The sequence below is a fragment of the Octopus bimaculoides genome, chromosome 1, assembly GCF_046866305.1.
Source record: "Octopus bimaculoides isolate indiv1 chromosome 1, ASM4686630v1, whole genome shotgun sequence".
Lineage (NCBI taxonomy): Eukaryota > Metazoa > Mollusca > Cephalopoda > Octopoda > Octopodidae > Octopus > Octopus bimaculoides.
The window spans coordinates 183,780,696-183,806,146 of NC_142928.1; the positions used below are offsets into that span (position 1 = coordinate 183,780,696).

General features: G+C 38.1%; 1 protein-coding gene across 1 annotated transcript in view; it reads left to right on the plus strand.

Moving 5' to 3' along the window:
- The first annotated feature begins 5,798 nt into the window (after positions 1–5,798).
- The window catches only part of LOC106872716 (uncharacterized), a 139,853-nt gene continuing 120,200 nt past the window's right edge, over positions 5,799–25,451 (plus strand). Inside the window, exon 1 of the mRNA XM_014919794.3 lies at positions 5,799–6,032. The gene's annotated coding sequence lies outside the window, so the exon portion shown is untranslated. The remainder of the gene's footprint in view (positions 6,033–25,451) is intronic.

Sequence of the window (25,451 nt, forward strand, 5' to 3'; positions counted from 1 at the left end):
CAAATCTAGGGACTTGGGTGGAAGGAAATAAGTTTGTAGGTACTCATGATAAAATCTCTAAAAGATATTTCTGATAAATAGTATTTTTATGCATCTAAATATAAGGGCAATATCATTAAGGCATCATACATTTAGTTACTGCACTGCATGTTCTGTGTTCAAATCTTACCAAAGTGAACTTTTGCTTTCATCCTTCTAAGGTTGATAATATAAAGTACCAATCAAATACTAGTTCATTGTCATTGAACCAGTATTGAAATGTGAGAGAAGTTGGTCATTGTTATTGACCAACATTTTCTCTCAAATTTCTGGCCTTATTCTAGTACTACTTGGCTAAATATATTTACCTACATACAGACAAAAGAACACTTGTAGTAAATATAAATAACATCTCATGAACCATTTTCATTTTATATTAATAGTGCACAAATCATATCAATTTGTATTAAGCATAGAAAAAAGTCCCAGCTTTTCAAAATATTAGTAAATTCTTCGTCCCATATAATTTTTAAAAATATACAAGATCTTGGTCCCATGCAACTATTAAACTGGTCTACAAAAATTTCAAATAAATTTATTTCAATATGGGGTAGGACTGCTTTTGGCAATAATTACAGCTTGAATTCTATGAGGTATGGACTCATACAAAGTTTGAATTGTTTCCAAAAGAATTTTTGTCCATTCTTCAACTAAAACAGTCTCCAGTTCTTGTAGTGATGATGGTGGAGGATATCAGCACTTACTTGTTTTTCTAAAATGCACCATAAATGTTCAATAATATTGAAATCCAGGGATTGTGGTGGCCAGATAAGATATTCAACTTCACTAGAATGTTCCTCGTGCCATTCAGTAACAACTTCAATTGTGTGAATTGGTGCATTATCATCCTGAAAGATTGCGTTCCCCTCCGGAAACAGTTCTGCAACCATAGGATGAATTTGATCAGATAAAATGCTTAAATAGTCTTGACTATTAATTCTGCCATGAAGGGAAACCATTGGGTTGGCAGATTTCCAAGATACAGCCTCCCAGATCATCACAGATCCTCCTCCATGTTTAACAGTTGGAAGGAGGCAGTCTGGGTCAAATACTTCTTTTGGCTGTCTCCACACATATACTCGGCCGGTGGTTGTAAATAAGATGAAGAATGACTGGTCCAAGAAAATAACATTCTTCCACTGCTCTGGATCAATTCTGTAGGTTTTTACTTCACTCTAAATACTTTGCAACATTTGTTTTTGAAAGTAGTTGTTTTCTGATTGCAGCCCTCCCATGAAATCCAGCTTTGTGCAGCTCCCAGGGAACAGTTTTTGTGGAAAGTGGGTTTCCGAGGTGGTCATTAGGCTCTGCAACAACAACAACAACAACAGTGACAACAATGACAACAACAACAACATTGAAAAATACCTTAGGAATGAGAACCTAGGTTCGAAATTTCCCCAAGACATCTGGTGAAGGCTTGGAGGGTATATCAGCCGAAACATTGTGTTAACAACAAACAAGATGAGGACAAATATCTGTCAAATGTAAATAATGTAAATAATTCTCCAAATATGTTTTGTTATGTTTGTGGAGAATACACATTATCTGAAAATCGAAAAAAACATCACTGATTTTGTTGAAAGAGTGTATATGGCATATTTTGGGGTCAAGTTAGGAGACCAAGATAAATATTGGGCACAGCATAGTGTCTGCAAATAATGTACAGAACATTTGCAACAATGGACTAAAGGGACAAAGAAAAGTATGAGGTTTTCTATACCAATGGTATGGCGGGAGCCCTATAATCACATGGACAACTGCTATTTTTGTAACCTAAATTTGAAGGGCATTAACCAGAAAAATTGACAAATACTTGTCTATCCTAATCTTGCCTCTGCTATTAGACTGGTTCCACACAGTGAAGAGCTTCCTGTTCCTGTTTTGCCTCAAATAACTTTACCCTCAACCAAAGAAGATTCATCACCTGAAGATGACACTAGAGATCAAGACTTTTCAGTTGAGACTTTACCTCAGCTATTCTCCCACAGAGAGCTGAATGATCTAGTTCTGCAGAACTGTTGGCTTCCTGACTGAAAAAGAAAAATCTTCTAGAGAATGGTGTCTGTATAACCTTTTATTGGAGTTGGCATGAAGAGTTCCTTTCTTTCTTCACAAAAGAGGAAGTGCTGGTTTACTGCAGAGATGGCAGTGGGCTTCTTAATAAACTTGGCGTTGAGGAATACAAACCAGAGGAATGGCATCTTTTCGTAGACAGCTCTAAGTGTAGTTTAAAATTTGTATTGTTGCACAACGGAAATGTGGATGGCTCTGTCCCACTCAGACACTCAACAACTCTGAAGGAAGAATATGAAGAAATTAAGTTGGTTTTAGAGAAGATACCATATCATGATCATAAATGGGTCATCTGTGTTGACTTAAAGATGGTGAACTTTCTCATGGGACAGCAATCTGGTTACACCAAATACCCACGCTTTCTTTGTATGTGGGACAGTAGAGACCGAGTAAACCACTATGTTAAGAATGACTAGCTACCTCGAACAAATATGGCTCCATGTAGAGCTGTTAATATATTGGAAGAACCTTTAGTTGAGCAAGATAAGATCATTTTCCCCCCTTTGCACGTCAAACTCAGATTGATCAAGCAATTTGTCAAGGCTCTTGACAAAAGTGGGGAGTGCTTAAGTATATCTGCAGTGTATTTCCAGACTTGATAATTTGAAAACTTAAAGCAGAGATTTTTGATGGACAACAGGTTCATAAGCTCTTGAAGGACACAAATTTCGCGAAAACAATGAGCAAAAATGAAGCATCAGCTTGGCTAGCCTTTGTTTGCAGAAGTAGTAGAAATTTCCTTGGAAACACAAAAGTGAAAACTATAAAGACCTTGTTACCAACTTGATAACAACTTTTTGTGATATTGGCATTAATATGAGCATCAAAATGCATTATGTTTTTAGTCTTCTTGATTGTTTCCTGAAAATCTCAGAGACGTTAGCAATGAAAAAGATGAACGATTCCATCAGGACATCAAGATGGAAACTTGGTACCAAGGACGTTGGGACACTGTGATGATGATAGACTATTGCTGGTGTTTAAGACGAGATACTTTTGTTGCTCAACATTCACCATGCACAAAGAAGCGTAAATTTATTTCTTGAATTTTCTGCCCCAAATCTTTGCCAATGTGCATTTTCAATTTTGAATTTTTATTTGTACTTTGTTTTGTTTTGTGTTATGCTCTCTTTATTCATTCATATTATATGCTTCTTGTATGAATAAAATACTTACTGTATGAGATCCAGTCAGAAAACTAGACCTGATAGTGCAGGCAAAATCACTTACAAATTTGTTGAAATATTCCAGGCACCAAGCAAAAAAATTTATTTTTGTTGCCCAGTGTTATTGAATTACAATGATTATAAATGATATAAGAAATAGTAGAGTATGAGAATAAATGAAAATCTAAGTTATTCAATTTCAAACTTGTGTGTGTAAAATCTGACATGGTCATCTTTGTACTTCATTTTTAAAACTTATAAAAAATAAATTCTTGTTATATCCTCAAGCTGACTCAATTTACTACCACCCACTTTCAAACTTGTGGCCATGTATCATCATCATCATCGTTTAACGTCCGCTTTCCATGCTAGCATGGGTTGGACGATTTGACTGAGGACTGGTGAAACCGGATGGCAACACCAGGCTCCAGTCTAATTTGGCAGAGTTTCTACAGCTGGATGCCCTTCCTAACGCCAACCACTCAGAGAGTGTAGTGGGTGCTTTTACGTGTCACCCGCACGAAAACGGCCACGCTCGAAATGGTGTCTTTTATGTGCCACCCGCACAAGCCAGTCCAGGGGCACTGGCAACGATCTCGCTCGAAAATCCTACGGGAGCCAGTCAGGCGGTACTGGCAACGGCCACGCTCAAAATGGTGCATCTCATGTGCCACCCGCACAAGAACCAGTCCAGGGGCACTGGCAACGATCTTACTTGGCTTGCCGGGTCTTCTCAGGCACAGCACATTTCCAAAGGTCTCGGTCAGTAGTCATCGCCTCGGTGAGGCCCAATGTACGAAGGTCTTGTCTCACCACCTCAGCCCAGGTCTTCCTGGGCCTACCTCTTCCACGGGTTCCCTCAACTGTTAGGGTGTGGCACTTTTTCACGCAGCTATCCTCATCCATTCTCACCACATGTCCATACCAGCGCAATCGTCTCTCTTGCACACCACAACTGATGCTTCTAATGTTCAGCTTTTCTCTCAAGATACTTACACTCTGACGGGTATTCACATTGACATTACACATCCAACGGAGCATACTGGCTTCATTCCTTGCGAGCTTACGTATGTCCTCAGCAGTTACAGCCCATGTTTCACTGCCATGTAGCATGGCTGTTCGTACGCATGAGTCATACAGTCTGCCTTTTACTCTGAGTGAGAGTCCCTTTGTCGCCAGCAAGGGTAAGAGCTCTCTAAACTTTGCCCAGGCTGTATCAATATAAAAAATCAATTAGGAAAATTAGATACGCTAGAATAAAATTAGTGATACCTATTCAAATGAAATTAGTGACAATCTGACGTTTAGTTCCAATTACGATGATTTTTGAATTGAGACTTTTTTCTTTTCTTTTTTTCGTAAATTGTTTCTCAGGTTTTTAACTAAACAAAGTTAACGTTCTGTTCAAATAAACAGTCCTATTGAATGTACAAGGTCACAAACGTTGAAGGCAGGGCCGGCCCTCGGGTTGCTGGCGCTCCGGGTAAGCCGAACTTCGGCGCCCTTACAAGTATAATTTTTTAAAAACTTTCACAAGGAGAAAAACTGAAAATGCACGCACATGGCATCCCGGGCGACTGCTCGAGTTGCCGGTATCTTATGCCGGCCCTGGTTGAAGGGGTTGATACAATCGATTACATCGATTCCCAGAACTTAACTGGTACTTTTAGTTTATCGACCACAGGAATATGAAAAGCGAAGTCACCCAGGTGAAAACTAATAACTGATGCGTTAACTTAACATTAATTTGCTTTGGTTTTGTTATTAACAATTTTTAACGATATTCATAACAATGATATTTAACTAATAGCCAAGGATGCAGTATGTTGGTATGTTAGAGAAAAAAAAAACTGATGGAAGAATGTATCGAGAGATTATGAAGTATGAAATTAAAGGTTAGTCAATAAAAGTCGATCCAAGTGGGGGTCGCCATTTTGTTAGTCGGACTAACAATGAATTTCTAGGTGAACGTCCCGTCGACTTTCTCGTACGGCAACCGCAGCCAACAAACATAGAGAACGAAAACTATTTAATAAATGTTTATTAGCTTTACTATTTTCATGCCGAACCCATTTTAAATATTGTCATATCGACAATAAACGAAGCTACCTCGAAGATACAACGGAGAGAAGTAACACAGTACACGTTAAACTTCCATTCAATAAATAATTATCGATGTAAATATATATATATATACATGTAGTGTGTGTTTTGTCTATCAAATTATCTCTAGCTCTCTATCTGACCGATCTATCTACCTCCAGAAAAACAAGTCTACGTTAATAGCCTTCTCTCCTCGACTAATTATATCTCTTTCTCAGTGATCTCCCCTCTTCCTCCTTCTGCTTATTTCATAACCCCTCCCCCTCTCTCTATTGCAGTACCTTTTTCTCCTCTGGCCTCTCCTCCCTGTTGCTGCCACTCCTTCACTTCCCTTCTCATGTTAACTCTGCCTTCCTTTTTTTTTTCACTACAACGACTTTCCGGATGTCACTGCCAACTGATCTCCAACTTTGCTATTTAGTCGCTCTTTCGTAAAGAAACTAAACACGTACTACCACTACGACCATCACCACTACAACAACAACAACAACTACTACTATTACTACTACTAATCTACATTACTGTCTGGGTGGATCGAACCCATGTGGCCTTTTGTCCTTGTCTATTAACGTCTAAATATGAACATCATTTTGGGAAATCGTTGAGCTTTATACATATTATTTCTCACCCTCGAAAGCCCAACACACGGTAAGTTCATTAGACTGCGGATTCTGACACTATTTTGATCCTTTACTTCTGAGTTTGCTATTTCATCTATTAATATTTCTATTTTATTTTTATTTTCGTCCTCGTTTTATAATTGAGTCTTAAAAATCTTGCTATTAATTTCTCGTTAGTTGTCAAAAGTCCCTCTCTCCCCTCTCTTATGTTACTATACCAACTCTGTTTAGTTGGTGCTTCTATGTTACTATTCTCAAAGACGTGCATACACACATACGTATAGCTTTTCCATATACCCTGGCTGCTCCATTGCTATATTAAAACAAACTCAGACTGACAGGTACCACGGTAACTATTCCTGCGTAAATACATCTCCGATTTTTAAATCATCTCTATAGATCAACTATATTGGTATGCACGCATGCATAAATGTATGTATGAATATGAATACTCCTTCATACATACATACATATTTTTTCTTTTACATACACACACACAGTAAGTACGTACAAGCCATGGAGACATCTGGTTTAAATGATGGCAATTTAACCAATGTTTCCAGCCATTTGCTCTCGTATGATTAGTTATTCTAAAATTATAAATGTCTGCTAATTGACTGTTGATGTCGTTGTCTAGATGTCCTACTAGTCTTTTCGCTTCATGTTGACATACTAGCAGATATCCACCCCCTATGGTACTGTGCAGACAGATTGACATAATAACTGCCACACTCACCAATTTGCTAATCTTACTTTTTTTTTTCTTTCTTCTTCGTTTTATCTTGGTTTTATTCCACGTCAGTTGTCTGTACCAACAACAGCGAGGGAAAACTTAAGTTGACCTCTATTATTTCTTTGGGATCATCTGAATATCTTGGGATGGGATTCCTAGATATACCCTCCTATTACTGTCACCGTCGCCGCCACCGCCTCTACAACTTCACCAACAGTAGTCTGTGAAACCCTCTTGTTTACACAAATTCTAGATTTTCATTTTTCCCAAACTTGACCTATTAGCCTAAATTTTCTGTGAAGTGTATACACCAGATCAACGCAAGGAACAATTTATCAACCTCGTTGTTGCTTTCTTATTACATTTCCTACCTATATCGCGAAATACATGATTACATACATACATATACATACTTACATGCATGCATTCATTCATGCATACATACATGCATGCTATTTACATCACACCCAATTCTTTTTTTGTTATATACTATTTATGCATTATCAAGATTATCACTAATCGCATTAACTTTTAGTCGTCTTTCGACCCTGACAGTATTATCAAATGAACTGTTTGTTAATCTGATCTCTGGATGCAAGTTTCCCCTCTTGCTAGAAACATAACTACGTTTAGAAGTAGTGCGATTTTATTTGCTATTTAATTGGTTTTGCTATGTAGGATTTTGTTATGTATCGCTGTGGTTATTCACTACCACCTGCAGTTTGATTAGTGTACATGCTTTTAGTGCCACCAAGTTGTGTCTGTTAACTCTATCTAATACGTTCTTATGTACACACCCAGTATAATATTGCATATGATTATTTAGTGTTACATGGCCACAGTAACGTAACATTTCGCTGTGAGCATTTCATCCTGGTCATGGTCACTAATTTAACGAACAGTTATCTGATGGGTTTTCTTCTCGGGGTTACAGATAGTTTTCTTCCAATGTGTGTACGTGTGCGTATTTGTGTTATTGTTACGTTCTCTACAGCCACTAGAATCATCTGCAATTGGCGAATTTTCAGTCTCGGTAAACTTCCACTAAAGACTTAACTTCGTCGAGCGAACAAGGGAACCTCTATATGGTCGTTCGATCTGCTAGAAATATCAACGAAATCTCCTGCAAATCACTTCACTACGTTGGGAAATGCGGTCCTGGTTTGTCTGTGTGTAGGAAAAAGATGGGACGGTCTCGGCCGGAATGCTTTTGATCCTAGGTCTGATTGATCAGAGTTAACATAGAGCTAAACAACATCAACAACTTGGTTGGACCCGCTATAAATAGCAGCCAAATCTCCCTCAAAACACATACTGCCGTTTTAAAAAGCAGAGACAGCTTGGATTAGTCTAAAGTACACTACTTCTTGGAAGAGAATAAAGAAAGAAAAACTAAATAAGTAAAGGATGAAATGTCAAAATTGCGTAGCTTTTGATCATAGGTGTGTTCACACAGGACTAATATAGGTCTAAAACACAGCGTAGCTTAAAAACATACACACCCAAACATATTTTTTATTAAGTACTTTGGCTATTTTATGTTCTTAATTACTTTCCATTCCTATGTATAATGAAATATAATATTCCAGGAAACAAAATCGTAATTTACCTATATTGTGTTTCGTAACCTCTTATTCCTTAGTTTTGCTCCAGATGCTAGAAATTTTCTGTAGTCTCTCAACCTGCTAGAAATAGCAAACAAAATTTCCTCAAATTACACCATACTGTCTTTAAAAAGGGAAGGACTCGTTGGATGATATAGTTCTAGATATACGAAAAAGTGAGATGATTGCCACAGAAACATATCTTCGATCGTAGGTATGCTCGATCAAGTTTAAACAACTCTTCTTTCTTATTAAGGACACAGGTCTAAGTTTTGCTAGCAAGATATGATAACATTTTAAAAAGTCAATCCCATCTCGTATGTATTTCTCCATTGAACTTTGATAAAAAAATAAAAAATATTGTGAAAAGCATTGTTGATGGTACCCCCCTAAAAGAACACTGGTGATGATGCCACAAAAAGCACCCGGTACATTCTATGAAGTGGTTGACGTTATGAAGGGCATCCAGCTATAGAAACCATACCAAAATAGTGGAACCTAGTGCAGCTCCTGTCATGTCAGCATGGAAAACGGACGTTAAACGATGATACGTTGTTGAGTATTTTGGTAATACTTACGTACACATATATTACAGCCTAAAATGTGTCAAAACTATTTAAAAGTTGAAGGCGGGTATTCTTAGAATTGGAATGGCTGAAAACGTGTGTTTTACATGCAGTGCAATAACATCATTTCAAAAATATGTGCATATTGAAAGATACATGTAGCTACAGTTCAGCTATCACCAAATAGAGCTATGATAAAATACAATCTGCCCACAACCATCCAATATTATATTTTTCTGTCCAGCTATACCCTGGTTCCTCCCACCTATTCTTCTATAATGTGAGTAGCTTTGTAGCTCTTCTACAGTAGCCACGTCTAGCATCTTTATTCGATGCTGGCATGGATTGGACAGGATATCTTTTTCTTTTACTGCGGCCATGCTGGGGCATCAGCTTGAAGGGTTTTAGTTGAACAAATTGGCCCTGGGACTTTCTTCTTTTTTAACGTAGCACTTATCCTATTAGTCTCTTTTGCCAAACTGCTTTCATTAAAGGTAAGTAAACGCACACACACACACACACACACACACACACACATATACACTACAGGCTTCTTTCAGTTTCCATCTACTAAATTTACTCACAAGGCCTTGGTCAGCCTAAGGCCATAGTAGAAGACACTTGCCCAAGGTGCCATGCAGTGGGACTGAACATAGAACCATGTGGTTGGGAAGCAAGATTCTTAACACATAGTCATATGTAATACATTATGGAGGATAGATTATAAACAATTAATAATTATTTATGAATATATCAATGGCCAAACATGTTATCATAAAATACAAAGAAGAATGTTTATAATTATGAACAATTCACAATTATAACTAAGAGGGTTTCAAAACTCTTACATGTTTAGAAATAGCAGTCAAAACCACTATAAAGCCATTTGAGCAAGGCATTTAAGCTTTGTTTTATCCCCCAAAAGGTAGAATATTACAATTTATATAACATGAACCTTAATTTACTGTCCAAAACCCTTTAAATTAGGGTATATGAAAAACTATAATAGAGACACAGATGTAGCAGTGTGGTTGAGAAATTTGCTTCTCAACCATTTGGTTCCGAGTTCTGTGCCCCTGCATGGCACTTTGGGTAAGTGTTTTCTACTATAGTCCTGGACTGATCAAATTTATGTGAGCAGATTTGGTAGAAATAGAAGGAAACTGAAAGTAGCCCATTGTATATATGTGTTTGTGTCTTCTGTTCTTGACATTGCATTGGTAGTTATAAATGAGTGTCACTATCATACAAGTGGTGTTGCTAATTTCCACCATTCTTTGAGAACATGTCTGGCGGGGAAACAGGTAAAAGTTGGTGACAGGAAGTGCATCCAGGTGTAGAAAACCTGTTCAGTAAATTCTGTCTGAGCCATGCAAGAATAGAAAAGCAGATGTTAAAATGATATGGTTATATATAAATATATCCTTTTGCCTTTCTTTCTATCTGTCCCCTTTCTCCCTTTACTTTACTTCTATCTCATATCTACCTCAGCCTTTTCTCTCTGTCCTCCACTACCGGGGGGGGGGGGGTTCTCCCCCCCCCTTCTCAGTACCTTGTAACCATCCCATTTCTCTTTCAAGTTTTCATTTTTTGCCCAGCTGCTGACCTCTTCAGTCATGCTTCTCTCAGGTTCCAGTTTTTACCTTTCCTTCAACACTGGGTCCATTTTTTCTCACTTTTCATTCTATCCTTCATTCTATCTTTCTATTTCTCCACTTTCTTTTTCAAGTTCTATTGGAAAATGTCATTTTCCATTGCATTACTTCTACACATGTCCTGTTCCAACGCTGTCTCAGTCTTTGTTTTGTTTGTTTACTTACATTCATACAAACTGCTTGTGCTGTTTGTTTTCGTCACCATCCTTTGCATTTGCTCATTGTTCCCAGGTGAACAGTGTTGATGTTGAAGACATGAAATTGTAGTGATTTTTTTGGACGATGACTAGCTAGGAGAGAGCATGCCCATGTCTTGTGTGTGAGTTTTCTGTTTGTTCCTTTGTCGTCCTTCTGTGCCATTTTTTAATCTTATACACACATTGTGTCAACAGTTCATATTTACTCAGTTGTACAGTTTCTGTTGATTATTTGAAATTAGACAAAATTAGCACTGTTGTTCATCTATAGGGTAGCAGATAGGATTTACCTGCTAGAAATAGCGACTCAAATGTTTTTAAATCAAATCCCAATGGTGGATGTTCAAGAACCAAATGAAGGGCAGATTTTCAAACCCGGGATCATCCTGATTCCAAAATGGTATATGTCTTTGTAGAGCAAATGTAGACTGAGATAGAGGAGTCCCAGACAGACAGAATTTTGCTTTTATTATTATAGATGAGAAATTTTTCCTTGAAGAATTTTAGCTATTAACTCTTTGTTACAGTGACCGGTTATTATATATAAACTACCACTAATTCTTTACTCGTTGAAAATTTTCTTAGTCAAAAAAGTCCAGTCCTGCAATGTTTCAGTTCCAGAACATAAACGTATGATAGAAGGGATTACAGTTTTTTCCCCACTTAGATTAGTTTCTCATCTCCTTACAAATGAACATAAAGAAGTTTGGTATGATTTATGTGATATTGTGCATTTCTGGACAGGCTGGTTGATGCAGTCCATGCAATACCGTATTGTGCAGAGCTTAGAATTAATTATGACAGTTAAAAAATCACTACCAAAAGTACATTGAACACAATTACTTTCCTTGCAAATAGACTCTCTATTACTAGATAAACTGGTGAATACTTCTGCATTATGCAGATTTTCAGACTTTTGCTATGTATTCCAGCATCATTTCGTATAAAACATCTATTGGAATCATTATTGCTACTTCCGGCCCAGAAGCATTATGGTGTACTTTAGTTGAAGGTTGGCAGCCTGCCATTTGCAATAAGAATGGACATTTTTGCATTTGTTTTGGATGCTGAAGTAGAGGACTTTTGCTGAATAAAACAATTTGATTCTCTGTGACTATTTCTCATCATCAGAAAAACAATGATTTATTCAGTTAAAACTTGGAAACAATTATTTTCACAAGTTCCACAAGAAGTATTTTGGAACATGTTTTCTGCAGGGTAATTCAATAATAATAACAATGGAAAAATTTCTTTGTCCACATCATTTTGGTGGCATTCCTTCTGATATGAGCATAGTGTACAAATGGCACTCCTGATAAATATAGTGGCCACATTGGAAAACAACGTTCATCAATTTCATTGCTGAATTTCTCAGGTTCAATTGAACAACAAAGACATACTCATCTTACTAACTGCCTTACTGTCAATCTTCAGTCATATTGCCCATTACGTTCACTACAATCAATTAAACCAATTTTCATTAAACAGCAAAAGGGAGATTTTGTGCTGATTCTAGTCACTCTTTACTCTTTACTCTTTTACTGTTTCAGTCATTTGACTGCGGCCATGCTGAAGCACCGCCTTTAGTTGAGCAAATCGATCCCAGGACTTATTCTTTGGAAGGCTAGTACTTTTCTATCAGTCTCTTTTGCCAAACCACTTACATCAGTTGTCAAGCGATGGTGGGGTGGGGGGCAAACACAGACACACAAACATATACATCATCATCATCGTCATTTAATGCCTGCTTTCTATGCTGGCATGGGTTGGACGGTTTGACTGAGGACTGGCAAGGTTTCTGCAGCTGGATGCCCTTCCTAACACCAACCACTCCGAGAGTATAGTGGGTGCTTTTTACATGCCACCAGCGCAAGGGCCAGTCAGGCAGTACTGGCATCGACCACACTCGAATGGTGCTTTTTACATGCCACCAGAATGGGAGCCAGTCAGGTGGACCTGGCAATGACCATACTCAAATGGTGCTTTTTACGTGTCACCGGCACGGGACCAGTTAGGCGGCGTTGGCATTGACCACGTTCATATTGTGCATTTTATGTTCCACTGGCATGGGAGCTGGTCTGGTAAGACTGGCATCAACCACACTCGAATGGTGTTTTTTATGTGCCACCGGCACAAATGCCAATCAGGCGGTGCTGGCTTCAGCCATGACAGTGATTTCACTTGACTTAATAGGTTTTCTCAAGCACAGTTTATTGCCCAATGATTGAAGGGTACTCTTAAATGGGCCAGTTACACGACACTGGCATAGGCCACGGTTACGGTCTCACTTGGCTTGCTGGGTCTTCTCAAGCACAGCATATCTCCAAAGGTCTTGGTCACTTGTCATCGCCTCCGTGAGGCCCAATGTTCGATGGACGTGCTTCACCACCTCATCCCAGGTCTTCTTGGGTCTACCTCTTCCACAGGTTTCCTCTACTGCTAGGGTGTGACACTTTTTCACACAGTGTCCTCATCCATACGCAACACATGACCATACCAGTGCAGTCATCTCTCTTGCACATCACATCTGATGCTTCTCATGTCAAACTTTTCTCTCGGGGCACTTACACTCTGTCATATATGCACACTGACATTACACATCCAGTGGAACGTACTAGCTTTATTTCTTGCAAGCGTATGCATGCTCTCAGCAGTCACAGCCCATGCTTCACCGCCATGTTGCATGGTTGTTCGCACACATGCATCATACAGTCTACTTTTCACTATATATGACAAGCTTCTTTCAGTTTCCATCTACCAAATCCACTCACAAGGCTTTGGTCAGCCTGAGGCTATAGTAGAAGAGACTTACTCAAGGTGCCACATAGTGGGACTGAACCTGGAACCATGTGGTTGGGAAGCAAGCTTCTTACCAGACAGCCATGCCTGTGCATATGTCTAAGTCATATGTATGTAGCTAACCAATGTATTGATGCTTTACACAATTCATGTAGCATCAACAGTTTGATTGATGAGACTGTTGTCTAGAATCTCTCGGCAATGTCTTGGAATTAGCGTGTCAATGGAAACACACTGCTTCTTCATTTTCTGTATTTCAAACATCTTACATTTTTTTCCTTGTATGTGATGGTACATTTAAATGTTTTGACCAACTTGTGTTCCTCTATAATTCAAGGACATGATTTTCTTAAATAATGTGACTACTATAATTAAACTTGAAGGACCATTAAAAAAAGTCATGTTTTTTAACTCGTTATGTTCATGGCTCTTCATCATAATTTTTCTGCTTTTGCCCCTTGATGAAATGTTCATGATGGAGATCAAATGTCTTCCTGATGATGGTATTGTTCCTCTTCATGATGAGTACAAGTGGCACTAATTTTTTCTAGATGCATCTCCTCTTCCTAATATTGAAGATTTCATGCATTCTATTTCCTGCAACAATATTTATTGCAAACTGGATCTGAAAGCAACATAACATCCAATTCAATTCTGCAATGAGGATAAGAGATAAACTACATTTTAAGCCATTTAACACTTATTCCTGTTTACAAGATTACTCTCTGATGTAAGCACTTTCCAAAGAGTCAAGGATGGTATAATTACTGAAAACAATATCAAAGGAATCTACATCTATATTGATAATGTTTTCATTATTTGTAAAACTTGAGTAACATAATGGGAACTTGGCTCAGTTAATTTCAGTTATATTGAACAATAACAATTATCTTCTCTACCAAATATTCATTTGTTACCTACGATGCAAACTAGAAAATAGTTCTCTGTAACTATATGACAACTAGGTTTGTTTAGTTGTTCTGACACGTGTCTCTCTTTCGTCAGAAGTAATTCAACCTCAACTTAATCCTAGTTTTCCAATGTGAAAACTGACATCTAGATGTTATCCACTTGCTTCAAACTTCAATATTTAATGTCTCTCCATCACCTGTTTTGCCTCAAATTCCACTACAAATTGAAACTGATACTTTTGGAACTACAATTTCAGGCGTCCTTCACTGTGATAAATTTCTTCAGCACTTTTTCTTGCTCTAAACCAGATTTTTCATCATCACTATAATATAAAATGTTAGGAAATGACAAATTTTTTTCCTTCCTTTTACTTCAAGGCTATTTTACATGGAGACATTGATTAACATGCAGGCTCATTCATATTTAGTCACAAAAGTATAATAAAGACAAAGAAAGATAATGTTTTTTTCCTGACGCATGGAATTATTGTTCTACAATTATAAACTTGATACAAACCTCGCTACTGATGTCCTTGCTAGTGGTTCCTCTATAATATCTTCTCCACAAATCACAGGTTCATATTAAGCTTTTTGTATCACCCTGACACAATTCAATTGTATTTAGGAACCAACAGCAATTAAGTGATTTTTAATGTTTTAAAGGAAAAGATTATGACTTCTACTTTTGCTAGTATTTAATATATTATAGCTGGCAGAATTGGTAGAACATCAAAGAAAACATCTTACATTAGTTATGTCTCTTAATGTTCTGTGTTCAAATCCTGCCAAGCTCAACTTTGCTTTCTAGAGTGGGAAATTTCAGTCAAGGATCTGTTCAGTATTTTCATGTCTGCTTTTTCTCTGCTGTATAGGTCAGACAAGACTTCTTGAGGTAGTCTTTTATGGCTGGATGCCCTTCCCGATGCCAACCCTTATTTGTTTTTCAAGTAAGGTGTCTTATTCCATGTCTCTACATGTTGAACTGCCACTGGATGTTATTTTTATGGGAGACATAAACTTCATCACTGAAATATTATTAGTAGGTAAAGACACAAATATGCACACACATGCACATTATATATATGAAGAGCTTTCATACAGTTTCTGTCTATCAAATTTCACACACTGTATTGGTCAGCCTCAAGCTATAATAGAAGACAAGATAGTATGCAACAAGATCAAACTCAAAGCCACATAGTTGTGAAGCAAAATTCTTAATCACTTAACCATGTCTATGGTTGATTTAGTCAGGAATTCCTTCATCAAAATGTGTGACCTTGAGCTTGTGTTAAAAATCAGTAATATAATTTTAACCATGAGTATTAGTACCATTGTATTAATGGAAACTGGGCCTTTGAATATGTGTGTGACACATTTCTATCAATAAAGTCTCAATTCCTTAACCCTTTCATTACCAACCCGGCTGAAACCGGCTCTGACTCTGTAGCACAAATGTTTTGTTTTCATAAGTTCTGAATTAAAATCTTCCACCAAATCTTAGTCACAATTCATGTTCCTAACACTAACTGAATGATAACTAAGTTATTTTACTAAATTCTTTGTTATATTTAAAGTAATTGAAAGAAACACTGAGCATCTCAAAATAAATACAGTAACGAAAGGGTTAAAGTTATTCCTGTCCATATTTTCTATTGCAGCTGTAACTTATGAGTGAGAGGAATATAAAAACATTGTATGATGGCTCCACTAATCAAAACATCTAATCTATCTGAAGTTGATACATCACACATAGTCATCATTCCACACACACACACACACACACACACATGCTTTCAGTAAGGTCACCATCCTATTCATACAACACATGACTGATGTTTACACACAGATAACATAACCGAATAAACAAAGACAGCAACATACAAACACTCACCATCAAAACAACATTATTTTGACCAAAATAACAACAGGAGTTAATCAGGGACAATGCCAATTCTTCATGGGACCCCTACTTTTTCATCACTAACTGCAATACCTTACTAATTCTTTACAACAGCATCTCCTGATGCACATTATATATGAAGCACATTCATTTAAAATCATTTATTTACCTTTTGTTCCTAAATACAAATACACAACTTTCTTCAGTGGAACCGAAAGTTTGATCAAAACTGCCTGAATGAAACTTCTCCAATTAAGAGCAAAATACTCAAATCCAATGACCATCAAGATATTTGAATTCATAACCACCACCCTATCATCCCTGATTTTAGGCAGCTCACAATCACATGATCAGAAATTTAAGATTAAATGTCACATGTTGATTTGTCATGGCAACTTAGAAGCATAACTGAAATCAAGACCTGCCAGTAAATATGATAGCATTGGCAAGTAGTTGACAGAGGATTCTCATAATTGTATCCGTTTCAGATTCTCTTTCAGTAATTATCTGGGGGTTTTAACTTCACTGTGCAGATGTAGCTGTGTGGTAAGAAGTTTGCATCGCAACTGTGTGATGCCTTGGACAAGTGTCTTCTATAGCCTTGTAGGTTGATTTGGTAGACAGAAACTGAACAGAAGCTTGTTGTGTGTATGTATATATATATTATCATTCATGATCATCATCATCATCATCATATGTCTGTTTTCCATGCTGGCATGGGTTAAATGGTTTGACAGGATCTAGCAAGGCCAGAAGCTGTATCAGGTTCCAATTGTCTGTTTTGGCTTGGTTTCTACAGCTGAATGCCCTTCCTAACACCAACCACTTTACAGAATGTACTGTGTGCTTTATATGTGGCACCATCATCAATGCTTTTCATGTGGCATCAGCACCAGTGTGTGTGACTGTCTCCTTGCCTTGACTTCACGTGACAGTGTCACCATCATGCAAGTGGTGTCCTTTGTTTTCAATCTTCCATGAAAACATGTCTGGCCTTGAGAAAATAGTACCTTACTTGGAAATAGGTGGGGATTGGTGACAGGAAGCACATCTGACCGTAGAAAATCTGCCTTGAAAAATTTTGTCCAACTCATGTGAGTTTGGGGAAATAGGCATTAAATCAATGATTGTGTTGATGATTTTAACTTGTGTTCATGTAGGTTTTGTCAGTGTTTGTAAATTAATATGAGAAAATTTTAGAAATGTTTCTAATGATGTGCTTTAAATTTGGAGGGCTGTGTAGAAGAGTCGTAAAATTACCTGTTTGCATTGAGAGAGAAAAATTCTGATGGTAATGAAGATGAAAGAGAATTGGAGAAAGAAATTTATTTACTTTTCAGTAAAGTTTACTTAGATGAAGAGTGATGAAATGGGATTAAATCTAAGGATTGTATGTTAATGATAAGCTGGTGTAAAGATTTAGCAAGAAAATGTTTTACCTGCTAACCTAACCCAATCCATTAGCCTTTAAGGTCACTATCAGATGCTCACGTGCTAGAAATAGCTGCCAAAAAGGTTTCCCTTGGATCACATTTTGTCATCTTAAATAATGAAGTTCATGTTATATAAAAAAATTGGATGGCCATGACTGAAATGTCTTTGGTCATTGGTTTGTTCAGTCAGACAAGGAGCTAAAGAATAACCCAAGCATTCATTGACTGATAAATATAAACTGTAGAATTTTTTTTGTTTTGTCAATCAGGCGTAGGAGTGGCTGTGTGGTAAGTAGCTTGCTTACGAACCATGTGGTTCCGGGTTCAGTCCCACTGCGTGGCACCTTGGGCAAGTGTCTTCTACTATAGCTTCGGGCCGACCAAAGCCTTGTGAGTGGATTTGGTAGATGGAAACTGAAAGAAGCCCGTCGTAGATATGTATGTATATATATGTATATATAAAGTTAAAACTTACTTGCAAATGGACACGTAGCATTCGATAATATGATAATACAAATGATATGTGAGCACATGTATGTATACATACATATATGTACATACCTACATCTACATGTATACATAGATGCATATCCGGGTACATGTGGCTTGTCTGTTTTCCTATGTGTTCGTTCTGTTGTCCATAAAAAAAGTTCATTTTTTTGTGTTTTGTTTATGTTCCCGTTCCTTTTTTGTCCACGTTTTTTGACATCCTGTACCCGGATATGCATCGATATATAAATGTAGATGTAGGTATGTATACATACATATGCTCATATATCATTTGTATTATTATATATATATATGTATGTGTATGTGTTTGCCCCCCCCCCCCCCCACCAGCATCGCTTGACAACTGATGCTGGTGTGTTTATATGCCCGTAATCTAGCGGTTTGGCAAAAGAACTAATAGAATAAGTACTAGGCTTACAAAGAATGTCCTGGGGTCGATTAGCTCAACTAAAAGGCGGTGCTCCAGCATGGCCACAGTCAAATGACTGAAACAAGTAAAAGAGTATTATTCATCATCATCTTATCAACCCCTGACACTACTTTTAGTCCAAGGACTTACACAACCAGTTACTCAGTTTTCATGATGTATAAGTAACTGAGATCACTATATTCTCTCTGAAAGTGGTACCAGTTCATTGCAGAATTACTCTTTTACGGCTGAGTGGACTGGAGCAACATGAAATGAAGTGTTTTGCTCAAGGATATAATGCACTCCCCAGTCCAGGAATTGAAACCATGATCTCGCAATCTTGTGTGCAATACCCTTCACTTCAGTAAAATACCAGTAGTATATTAGAGAAAGGATTAAAGTGGACCTAGGTGGAATTGCATTTAAAATTAACACTGTATACGAGGTTAGCAAGAGAAAAGCCTTCATGTGTAATTCATCTAACTGTCCAATTTATGTTTATGCTATCTATTTATTCCATAGTATTTACAACTCATCTGAAGAATACACAGATTCAGATATGTAAATGATAGTCTTTGAGTACCCTAACTTTGGATTTATTGAGAGCAGAAAACAGCTTTCAGGCTTAAAAATGTAGAATCCAGACAAGTGAGGAAAAATTTTTAAATTCCTGGTTCAAGCCACAGTTTTTGGTATAGCATTTATGTTGTCTCAGCTGAGAATTGTGTTTACAGAATTTTGACTGACTGCTGTGTAAATGGAGAGAAGAATCTGTTTATCAGCCTTTTAAAGCACATTAACACATTTTTAAACAAGGCACATTACTATATTTATCATTTTGCTATCCTACTTATTTCCAGTTAAAAATAAATATTGCTCCTATTTTATGGTTGGGTGGCTGGATAATGGTTGCAATGACATCTAACTTATAAAACACCTGACCTGACTACACATGAAATATTTAAATTTGGTGACTTCTCCAACCTATACTAGCATGAGAAACAGGCAGACCTCAGCTTGCATCAGTAATTAGTTTCAAGATATGCAACTGAAGTCATAAAATGACGTAACACAAAAAACATTTTAAAGAATTTATTAGTTTATATCTGTTTTACTAAATAGTTCATACATATTTTCACATGTAGTTTATTTGATTTTCCACTTCAGTATTGATTTTTAGATGTTTTTCAAATTTTTATGCTTTTAAATATGTTCACTGAAACTAACATAAAGTCAGATAAATCAACTGAAGTGGAGGTTCATTTTTTTTTTTTTTTCTCCCCATTATTTTCTCTTAAATATTATGTAAAGTTGGAAACGACATAACCCGAAATGACATATACCTATGCAGTGTTTAACCCTTTAACATTTAAACTAGTCATATCCAGTTCGGATATTCTACTTGTTTTATGTTCAAACTGATCATATCCAGCTTCTCACACCTACCTTACTATGTCATTGTAAAAATAACAATCACATCATCGAAATCTCAAAGCTATGACCATAGCACATGATTAAATGAAAAAACAATGTTAATAAATAAGCATTACATTTGACAGAGTGATCTGAATGCTAAAGGGTTAAGAAAGGATTTCTCTGATTCAAATGACAGGTATGCAAAAAAGGGTAGCATACTGATTAATGTAGAACAAGAGGTAATTGCTTCCAGTTAGATGAGATTGTCAGGTGATTCCTGGTTGAAACCGTTTCACTCCTTTTTAGGTTGTTTGAGTTCTTGAGAAAAGTATGAAAGTAATATATTCTGCCTATATATATATATATATATATATATACATATATATATATATATATATCATCATCATCATCATCATCGTTTAACGTCCGCTTTCCATGCTAGCATGGGTTGGACGATTTGACTGAGGACTGGTGAAACCGGATGGCAACACCAGGCTCCAGTCTGATTTGGCAGAGTTTCTACAGCTGGATGCCCTTCCTAACGCCAACCACTCAGAGAGTGTAGTGGGTGCTTTTACGTGTCACCCGCACGAAAACGGCCACGCTCGAAATGGTGTCTTTTATGTGCCACCCGCACAAGCCAGTCCAGGGGCACTGGCAACGATCTCGCTCGAAAATCCTACAGGAGCCAGTCAGGCAGTACTGGCAACGGCCACGCTCAAAATGGTGCATCTCATGTGCCACCCGCACAAGAGCCAGTCCAGGGGCACTGGCAACGATCTTACTTGGCTTGCCGGGTCTTCTCACGCACAGCCCATTTCCAAAGGTCTCGGTCCGTAGTCATCGCCTCGGTGAGGCCCAATGTACGAAGGTCTTGCCTCACCACCTCAGCCCAGGTCTTCCTGGGCCTACCTCTTCCACGGGTTCCCTCAACTGTTAGGGTGTGGCACTTTTTCACGCAGCTATCCTCCTCCATTCTCACCACATGTCCATACCAGCGCAATCGTCTCTCTTGCACGCCACAACTGATGCTTCTAATGTTCAGCTTTTCTCTCAAGATACTTACACTCTGACGGGTATTCACATTGACATTACACATCCAACGGAGCATACTGGCTTCATTCCTTGCGAGCTTACGTATGTCCTCAGCAGTTACAGCCCATGTTTCACTGCCATGTAGCATGGTTGTTCGTACGCATGCGTCATACAGTCTGCCTTTTACTCTGAGTGAGAGTCCCTTTGTCGCCAGCAGGGGTAAGAGCTCTCTAAACTTTGCCCAGGCTATTCTTATTCTAGCAGCTACACTTTCAGCGCACCCACCCCCACTACTAACTTGGTCGCCCAGATAGCGGAAGCTATCGACTACCTCTAGTTTTTCACCCTGGAATGAGATAGAAGTTGTTTCCTGTTTGTTTGCAGTCTTTATTGCACCTGAACATCTGCCACAAACAAAAACTAACTTGCTAGTTAACCTGCCTTTGATGTTGCTGCACCTCTTATGTGTCCATAGCTTGCACTGGGTACATCTTATAGAGTTACTACCTACTCCTTTTCTACATACTGAGCAGGGCCATCTACCTGAAGGGGTTTGTGTTTTATCTACCTTCCTACTTATTAGGATTTTGGTTTTAGCTAGGTTGACTCTAAGGCCCTTCAGTTCTAGACCTTGCTTCCACACCTGAAACTTCTCCTCTAGTTCTGATAGTGACTCCGCAATTAGGGCAAGGTCATCAGCATAGAGGAGCTCCCAGGGGCAACCTGTCTTGAACTCCTCTGTGATTGCCTGGAGGACTATGGTAAATAATAGGGGGCTGAGGACGGAACCTTGGTGGACCCCTACCTCTACCCGGAATTCATTGCTGTACTCATTTCCAACCCTCACCTTACTGGCCGCATCTCTGTACATGGCTCGCACAGCTCTCACTAGCCATTCTTCTATCCCAAGTTTCCTCATTGACCACCAGATAAGGGATCGGGGGACCCTGTCAAAGGCTTTCTCCATGTCAACGAAAGCCAGGTACAGAGGTTTATCCTTGGCTAGGTATTTCTCTTGCAACTGTCTCACTAGAAATAAGGCATCAGTAGTGCTTTTACCTGGCACGAACCCAAACTGCATCTCATCTAAATTGATTCGCTCCCTAATTAGTTGGGCTATGACCCTCTCTGTAACTTTCATAACCTGATCTAACAGCTTGATGCCTCTGTAATTATTTGTATCTAAAGCGTCCCCTTTACCTTTGTAGCAGTTGACTATGATGCTGCTACACCAGTCATAGGGTATGACTCCTTCGTGTATCACCTGGTTCGTAATACGGGTGACTAGGCTATAGCCAACACTGCCAGATATTTTGAGCATCTCTGCAGTGATTCCTGATGGGCCGGGGGCTTTCCCGGTCTTCATACTCTTAATTGCTTTATCTACCCTGGTACTATCAACTCGGATAGCTGGTCCCTCTATTGGGTCGACATAAGGCAGGCTCTCTTTCTCCCATTCATTCTCTTTATTAAGCAATCTATCGTAGTGGCATCTCCAGACCTCTTTCTTTGCATCCTCATTTAATGCAAGCGTACCATCATCCATGCGAACACATTTCTCTCCTACAACATCACTATTCTCTCTCCTACACTGTCTTGCAACCCGAAATACCTCGAGTCTTTGGTCCTCACGGCGCAGAACATTGGCAAATCTTTCCTTATCTGCTTCCCCTCTGGCTAAATAAACCTGTCGCCTAGCCTCCCTTCTGGCACATTGGTACAATTTCCTGCTACCACCGTTCTTCCAGTCCTTCCAAGCTTGTTTCTTTTGTCTAATAGCCCTGTCTACCTCCTTGTTCCACCACCACGTTACTCTGGGTTGGGAGGGGACCTTACACCACCCACAAATCTGGTCGGTGGCTTTCAACAGGTTGTCCCGCAGAAATCTCCAATTGTCTTCCACGTTGTATGATGCTATATCCCCTTCTATTTCGTTAAATGCTTCAAGTAACTTGTCTCTAAGTCTCTGTCCGTTTGCAGGGTCTTTAAGCTTCCACACCCTTCTTCTCCAAGCCTGTCTAATTCTGGGCACCCATTTTGCCTTGATCCCAAAGTCGCTAACTACTAATCTATGTTGTGGGGTACATTCTTCGCCAGGGTAGGTTTTGGCATTTATAAGCCGCCCTCTTTCCCTATTTCTGGCGAGGATGTAGTCGATATATATATATATATATATATATATATATATATATATATATATATATATATAAGAATGTTCCTGGTGTGAAGGTACATGACTCAGTGGTTAGAGCGTCGGGCTCACAATCATGAGGCAGTAAGTTTGATTCCTGGGCTGTCTGTTGTGTTCTTGAGCAAGACACTTTATTTCACGTTGCTCCAGTTCACTTAGCCTTGAAAATGACTTGCGACATCACTGATGCCAAGCTGTATCAGCTTTTGCCTTTCCCTTGGATAACATTGATGGCATGGAGAGGAGAGGCTGGTATGCATGGGCGACTGCTTGTTTTCCATAAACAACCTTATCTGGACTTGTGCCTCAGAGGGTAACTTTCTAGGTGCAATCCTATGGTCATTCATAACAAGGGGATCTTTACCCTTTTATATAAGAACATCCCTATACCTAAATAAGTTACTGTTGTGTGCTTAAAAAGTTCATTTCACAGCTGGGCAACTCTGTTCACTTGTTGTGTGCCACCTTGGGTATGAGTCTTCTGCCATAGCCTCAAGTGGTTAAAAGTCTATGAGTGCAATTTGGTAGATGGAAACTATGCAAAAGGTTTCTATGCATGTGTGTGTATTATGGTGAAGCATATACACATTAGTGAGAAAGCACCCCCAAAAATGGTTCTTTAGAAATGTAGTCCTTTGAGGTATTTGTTCTACAGTGAGTTTGACACTACTTTTGTTACTCTTGCTCTCAGGAAAGCATTGAACCCCTGATTGGTCTGTTAGAAACTCATAATGAACAACACATTTGTTTACAAACTTCAATATAAAATGAAAAAAAAAAATTTTTTAATAAAAAAAAACAGGATATCAATATTGTATAACCTTGTTAAGGTCTGTACTTTATTATTAAATTCTGAAAACAGGTATTCATATTGGTTTTAAATTTTGACACAAGGCCAGCAATTTTGAGGGTAGACTAAGTTGATTACATCAACCCCATTGCTCAACTGATGCTTAATTTATCAACTCTGAAAAGATGAAAGGCAAAACTGATCTCAGTGGAATAAGAAAAATGGATATTCATATTAACGACAAATATATTAAATGATATTAGTATATCACCCTATCACATCTCTCCGTACTAGACAAATATATTGTTCTACAGAAGATTGGCTCTATGCTGTCTACATAAGAAGTATATTGTAGTTAAACTTGCATACTATTGTTTAATATCCGGCTGAAGTTAGAATGGAATGAGTTACATATCATTTATTTCATATATGACACACTTTGAATGTGCATGGACTAAGAAAGTAGCTATTTTAAGACCATTAGCTTATACTCCATTATTAAGTCTATGCAGTTTTCTTGGTGAGTACTTTTAGCTGTCATCAGTGCAGCCTGTCTAGTTGTAAATGCTTTCTATGGTGTGTATTGCTCACCATTATAACCAGCAAACGGTCCATGTAATTCACCAGTTTCATTAGTTTGCAATGCTGAGTTCAAGCCCTCCCCTGGTCTGGGAAGAGGTTACAAGAACTATTGAAAATCTTGTGGATGTTTCATCTGCAATATCATTAGGAATTGTTTATAATTTGGTGATCGTCTTAACACTTTAGCATTTAATCTGGTCTTATCCAGTCCAAATATCTTATCTGTTTTATGTTCAAACTGGCCAGATCCAGTCTCTCACATATACCAGACAATGTCATTCTAAAAATAAACAATCACATCATCAAAATCATGAAGCAATGAGGTAATGCAGGATAAATTCAAAAGATTCTGAATAAATAAGCATTACATTTGACAAAATAAACTGAATGCTAAAGGGTTAAGGTCATTTATATATATTTTCTTCACAGAAGGTGAATATTTCAGACATTTTTGTGTGTGCATATGTATTTTGTTGGTATGGTTGGGTTCTTTTTTGTTGCAGTGTGGGGCGGGGTTAAAAGTTGACTGAAGAAGCTGGTTAATAAGCTTGTCCTTCTGCAAGAACTTAGAAAAGAATCTTTATTGAAGAGCTGATCAGCTTTATACAATCTTTTCTACTCTGTGCACAAGGCCCGAAATTTTTGGGGAGGGGACCAGTCGATTAGATCGATCCCCAGTACTTGATTTATCGACCCCAAAAGGATGAAAGGATGTT